We start from the raw sequence: 7,163 nt of genomic DNA, 5'->3' as shown, positions 1-7,163 counted from the left end.
AGATTCTCTACTCCCTCCCCAAACAGACAGAATAACAGTCCAGCTGTACCTCCCGTTTCCCCCTTATAGTCAAACAACATTTAACAGCGCTCACAAAACATATAACCTGACTTACACACAGAGACAAGTTTAAGAGACTTTAATCCATCGCAATGGGGTCTCTAAGGATATCCATTAGCATGTAGCACACAACACAATTAGCATTTAGCATTAGCCGCCATGTACCATGTAGCATGAAACACACTCCCATTTAGCATTAACATTAGCCTTAGCCTTTAGCTAACTGCGGCCTACCATACAAATAAATATTCTGCACTGCCCTTATTCCCTTTAAACATATTTATCCTACCGTTTTTGCTACCGTGACTTAATGACCATTACACCGAGAAATCAAACCCAACAAACCCCCCGTCGGACGAGAGTCGAATCATAATCACAATCAGATAAATCCCATTAATCAGAGACTTCCTTTTAAAAAACCCACCGTCTGCCCATTCTATCGTTCAAACGGATTTGCCGGCCCAACATCTAAAATGGCCCCCCCTGGAGGTCTTAAAGCGGTACAGTGCCCTAAAGATGAATGCGCATATCTGCCTTAATTGTACCCTTTCAATACTTAAATCCTACCGTTTAATGCTCTAAATTTCCCCATTGCCTACCGTTACCAATGGAATATATTTTAACAGACTCTAATCAACAGCAATAACGCCACCCGAGGCAAGGTCATAATGGTACATCTCTCCAGTGTACACAAGTCGTATCCAATCTAACAAACTCCGAAGCGGTAAGAAAAACTCACCCTTGTTTGGCCATGCTTCAAAGCGAGTTAGCCTGGCGGTTGACTGAAACAAAGAAGAGACGCAAACCCAGCCCCACGTTGGGCGCCATTATGTCGTATCGGATGAGTGGTGGCCAGTTATTGCTGTCAACAAAGAGTCCGTTTATGCTGCATCGTGTTAGAGGCTTTTATTAAAATCACGAGGTTACAGCATAAGTTACAGGTGACATGACACCCGGAGAGTGACGCCTCAGAATGGCTGCTCGTTCTCCCTTTCTTCTTCGTTTTCCCCCCTATTTATAAACACTGATGCTCCCTCTTCTGGCCAATCACCAGTCTCCCCTGTCTACAACACACTTCCTGTCTGTTATATGTGACGTTACACTAAAAACATTCCCTCTTGATACTAACATAAACAACATTCCATTTCTTCATGAAAAACATTTAACAAAGACATAATCTTAATACACTACACAGGCTTCGGAGTTCGGTCCCTCATCGACCATTTCCGATGCATCCTGCGTGAGGACGTCCGAAGGGAGCTAGCCTGCCGGGATACCACTCTGACCTTCAACCAACTGGTGGACATGGCCATCCGGTTGGACAACCTGCTGGCTTCGAGAGGACGTCCTGGAAGGGGTCTGCCCGTTTCACCCCCTCCCATTTAGCACAACCACGGGGCATTATGAATACCTGGTGATGCCGTACGGGTTGATGAATGCTCCACCAGTCTTCCAGTCCTTTGTGAAAGAGGTGTTTCGGGACATGCTTGGTCGCGGTGTGGTGGTCTACATCGATGACATCTTGGTGTATTCCACTATGCGCGCCGAGCATGTGTCCCTGGTTGTAAAATGTATTTTCTTCCAACAATCCGTCTCCTTCCTCGGATACGACATCACCACCTCAGGTGTGGAGATGGGGGGAGACCGCATTTCAGCCGTTCGTAATTGGCCGACCAACCACGGTTGATAAAGAAATGTGAGTGAGATATGACTAAAATGTCACACCCACAGTTAAACTAATAATGTATGACTATTAGTAGACTAGAGCTTAGAGAGTTAATCAAATGTGTTTATATAAGATGCATATTTGCCCAGCAACAGAGTATTTGTGTCTTGTAATTAGGCAAGCAGAAGTGCAAAATGACTGAAACCAATAACAGGAGACCGGTTCCCACACAGGGAGGGGGAGTGAAAAAGGCTTGCAGGATATTGTGAGAACAGCGATAGAGAAAAAATGGAGCCTGCCCGAGCAAGGAGTAGACTATGATAAGAACATGTGTGTGTGTGTGTGTGTATGTGTGTGTGTATGTATGTGTGACCTGATGGCCAGGAGAGCAGAGGAAAGTCACATGAGCTAAACACAGGTTTGAGCTTACAAAATGTGTACAGTGGAAAAATACAGCCCGCCTGAAGCTGGGTGGGATTTTTCCTCTGACGTGTGTGTATAAAAATATTGTTCGACCATTTTGTTGCAGGCTGACCATTGCAGAATTGGGTCTTTGTTTAATTTATTTAAACTAGAGATTTGCACCTCTTGGAATTATTCAAAGATTTAAGAAGTGTTTGACTTCAACCATTGAGATAACAAAATTCTCGTGACAACGGTAAAGGAGGTGCAGCGCTTCATTGGCTTTGCCAATTACTATCAGAGGTTTATCCGGGGCTTTGGCAAGGTCGCAGCCCCCATCACCTCTCTGTTGAAGGGTGAGCCTTTCCGGCTCCGCTGGTCTGCTGAGGCTGACAGGGCTTTCAATAACCTGAGGGCTCTGTTCTTCACCTCAGCCCCGGTACTGGCCCATCCCGATCCATCATTGCCGTTCGTAGTGGAGGTGGACGCGTCCGAGGTAGGGGTAGGCGCTGTTCTCTCCCAACACTCGGGTACGCCACCCAAGCTCTGCCCCTGTGACTTCTTCTCTAAGAAGCTCAGCCCGGCGGAGCAGAACTATGACGTTGGTGATCGGAGCTGTTGGCAGTTGTCAGAGCCCTGACAGCGTGGAGGCACTGGCTCGAGGGGGCTAAACACCCTTTCCTCGTCTGGACTGACCACCGTAACCTGGAGTACATCTGGGCAGCGAGGAGGCTGAACCCTCACCAGGCCAGGTGGGCCTTGTTCTTCACCCGGTTTGATTTCACGCTGTCCTATATACCAGGCACTAAGAACGTGAAGGCAGATGCACGGCTGTACGACACAGAGGAGAGGCCCATTGACAACACTCCCATACTCCCGGCCTCTTGCATTGTGGCGCCGTTGGTGTGGGCGATGGACGCGGACATAGAGCGGGCCTAACGCACAGAGCCCTCTCCCCTCAGTGCCCAGCTGGGCTTCTATACGTGCCTTCTATTGTCCGTGATCGTCTTTTCTATTGGGCACACACGTCCCCCTCCTCTGGTCACCCAGGCATCGGCCATACAGTGCGCTGCCTGACCGGGAAGTACTGGTGGCCTACCTTGGCTAAGGACGTGAGGGTGTATGTCTCCTCCTGCTCAGTGTGCGCCCAGAGTATGGCACCTAGGCACCTTCCAGCGGGTAAATTACATCCCTTACCAGTTCCACAACGGCCATGGACTCTATTCTCTGTGTATATCAATGATGTCGCTCTTGCTGCTGGTGACTCTCAGATCCACCTCTACGCAGACGACACCATTTTGTATACATCTGGCCCTTCATTGGACACTGTGTTAACATACCTCCAAACGAGCTTCAATGCCATACAACACTCCTTCTGTGGCCTCCAACTGCTCTTAAACGCTAGTAAAACTAAATGCATGCTCTTCAATTGAATGCTGCTTGCACCCGCCCGCCCGACTAGAATCACTACTCTCGGCGGGTCTGACTTAGAATATGTGGACAACTACAAATACTTAGGTGTCTGGTTAGACCGTAAACTCTCCTTCCAGACTCACATTAAACATCTCCAATCCAAAGTTAAATCTAGAATCGGCTTCCTGTTTCGCAAAACAAAGCCTCCTTCACTCATGCTGCTAAACATGCCCTCTTAAAACTGACTATCCTACCGATCCTTGACTTCGGCGATGTCATTTACAAAATAGCCTCCAACACTCTACTCAGCAATTTGGATGTAGTCTATCACAGTGCCATCCATTTTGTCCCCAAAGCCCCATATACTTCCCACCATTGTGACCTGTACGCTCTCGTTGGCTGGCCCTCACTACATATTCGTCGCCAAACCCACTGGCTCCAGGTCATCTATAAATCACTTCTAGGCAAATCCCCGCCTTATCTTAGCTCATTGGTCACCATAGCAACACCCACCTGTAGTATGCGCTCCAGCAGGTATATCTCACTGGTCATCCCCAAAGCCAACACCTCCTTTGGCCGCCATTCCTTTCAGTTCTCTGCTGCAAATGACTGGAACGAACTACAAAAATCTCTGAAGCTGGAGACACTTATCTCCCTCATTAACTTTAAGCATCAGTTGTCAGAGCAGCTTACCGATCACTGTACCTGTACACAGCCCATCTGTAATTAGCCCACCCAACTACCTCATCCCCATATTGTTATTTACATTGTTATTTATTTTGCTCATTTGCACCCCAGTATCTATATTTGCACATCATCTTCTGCACATCTATCACTCCAGTGTTAATACTAAATTGTAATTATTTTGCACTATGGCCTATTTATTGCCTTACCTCCTAACTTACTACATTTGCACACACTGCATATACATTTTCTATTTTCTATTGTGTTATTGACTGTACGTTTTTGTTTATTCCATATGTAACTCTGTGTTGTTGTTGTTTTTATCGCACTGCTTTGCTTTATCTTGGCCAGGTCGCAATTGTAAATGAGAACTTGTTCTCAACTGGCTTACTTGGTTAAATAAAGGTTAAATAAAAATAAAAATAAAAATCGATCGATTTTCTAACTGATCTTACCCTCTCTCAGGGTAACACCACCATCCTGGTCGTTGTGAACCGCTTCTCTAAAGCCTGCCACCTCCTTCCTGTTCCCGGTCTCCCCACCACCCTGCAAACTGCGGAAGCCCTGTTTACTCTCGTCTTCCAGCACTACGGTGTGCTAGAGGACATAGTGTCTGACCGGGGTCCCCAGTTTATATCTAGGGTCTGGAAGTCATTCATGGAACGTCTAGGGGTCTCAGTCAGCCTGATCTCTGAGTCAGCCACCCCAAATCTAATGGGCAGGTGGAACGGGTGAATCAGGATGTGGGTAGGTTCCTGCGGTCCTACTGCCAGGACCTGCCGGGGGAGTGGTCGGTGTTCTTGCCATGGGCCGAATATGCCCAGTACTCTCTCCGCCACTCCTCCACTAACCTGTCACCCTTTTGATGTGTTTTAGGGTATCAGCCGGTCCTGGCACCGTGGCATCTGAGCCAGACCGAAGCTCCTGCGGTGGACGACTGATTTTGGCGCATGGAGGAGACGTGGAACGCCACCCACGTCCACCTCCAGTGCGCCGTGTGTTGCCAGACGGCCAACGCTGACCGCCACCGCAGTGAGGCCCCGGTCTTTGTACCGGGTGATCGGGTTTGGCGCTCGACCTGGAACCTGTCCTTCCGCTTGCCCTGCCGGAAGGTGAGCCCGCGGTTTGTGGGGCCGTTCAAAGTCATGAGGAGAGTAAACAAGGTTACGTATAGGTTGCTGCTCCCTCCTGATAACCGTATTAATGCTCTCTCCTCAGGCCGGTGGTGTCTGGTCCGCTCCAGGAGTCTGAGGTGCGGGAGGTCCCTCCGCCCCCTCTGGACATCGAGGGGGCCCCGGCATACTCCGTCCGTTCCATCCTGGATTCGAGGCGTCGGGTGGGGGGCCTTCAGTACCTCGTGGAGTGGGAGGGGTACGGTCCGGAGGAGCGGTGCTGGGTCCCGGTGAAGGATGTCCTCGATCCCTCCCTGTTGCGGAATTTCCACCATTGCCATCCGCACCTGGCCGTCCCCGAGGCCGGTGTCGGCACGCTGCTTGAGCTGCTCGTCAAGGGGGGGTACTGTTACTGTCACAACTTCCTCCGAAGCTGCCTCCTCTCCTTGTTCGGGCAGGCTTCGGCTTTCGTCGTCACCGGCCTTCTAGCCAATGCCGCTCCTCTTTTCATCATTCCATTTGTTTTGTCTTGTTTTTCACACACACCTGGTTCATATCCCCTCATCAGTCTCTGTATAAGTATTCCCTCTGCTCCCATTGTCTTTGTGTGTTATTGTTTCCATGTGGAGGTGTGGCTAGCTCGGTTGAGCATTCATGTTACTTTTGTCGCCGGGATATTCACCCATGTGTTTTGTTTTCCCAGTGCGCATTGAAGTCGCACTGTATTTGGTTTTCGCATTGCTGCGAACTGCTGCATTGGACGAATAAACCATATTCTGTGATTCACACCTCCTGTGCCTTACTCTGTCCTCATCACCCGCTACAATGTGGAAACAAACTTTTTTGAGCATCAACAAATTAAAAGGTAAATTTAAACAGTATGGTCCATTTTAAACATTTTAAATAGCCTGCATTATTCACCTGTACATTTTTAGTTTCCTCATAAACCAGGTTTCCATCCAACCTTTTTATGCAAGTAAAGTATACAGTACCAGTCAAAAGTTTGGACACACCTACTCATTCAAGGGTTTTTCTTTATTTTTACGATTTTCTACATTTAGAATAATAGTGAAGACATCAAAACTACGAAATAACACATATAGAATCATGCAGTAACCAAAAAAGTGTTAAACAAATCATAATATATTTTATATTTGAGATTCTTCAAATAGCCACCTTTGCACTATCTTGGCATTCTCTCATCCAGCTTCATGAGATAGTCACCTGGAATGCATTTCAATTAATAGGAGTGCCTTTAAAAAAGTTAATTTGTGGAATTGTTTTCCTTCTTAATGCATTTGAGCCAATCAGTTGTGTTGTGACAAGGTAGGGGGGGGGGGTATACAGAAGATAGCCCTATTTGGTAAAAGACCAAGTCCATATTATGGCAAGAACAGCTCAAATAAGCAAAGAGAAACAACAGTCCGTTATTACTTTAAGACATGAAGGTCAGTCAATACGGAACATTTCAATAACTTTAAAAGTTTCTTCAAGTGCAGTTGCAATAACCCATCATGCTCTATGATGAAACTGGCTCTCATGAGGACCACCACAGGAAAGGAAGACCCAGAGTTACCTCTGCTGCAGAGGATAAGTTCATTAGAGTTACCAGCCTCAGAAATTGCAGCCCAAATAAATGCTTCACAGAGGTCAAGTAACAGACACATCTCAACATCAACTGTTCAGAGGAGACTGTGTGAATCAGTCCTTCATGGTTCCCATGATTTTACATCACTTTATCTGTGGCCAATGACCTTGAGGCTTCTTGGATGGGCACTTCTAATGTAAATCTATGACAGCTCCAAGGGGCTTGAATTTTCGAGCTC

Source organism: Coregonus lavaretus (genome assembly GCF_964263955.1).
Source record: "Coregonus lavaretus genome assembly, contig: HAP1_SCAFFOLD_895, whole genome shotgun sequence".
Taxonomy (NCBI): domain Eukaryota; kingdom Metazoa; phylum Chordata; class Actinopteri; order Salmoniformes; family Salmonidae; genus Coregonus; species Coregonus lavaretus.
The sequence above is the reverse complement of the archived record's forward strand: the minus strand, read 5'-3'. Positions refer to the sequence as shown.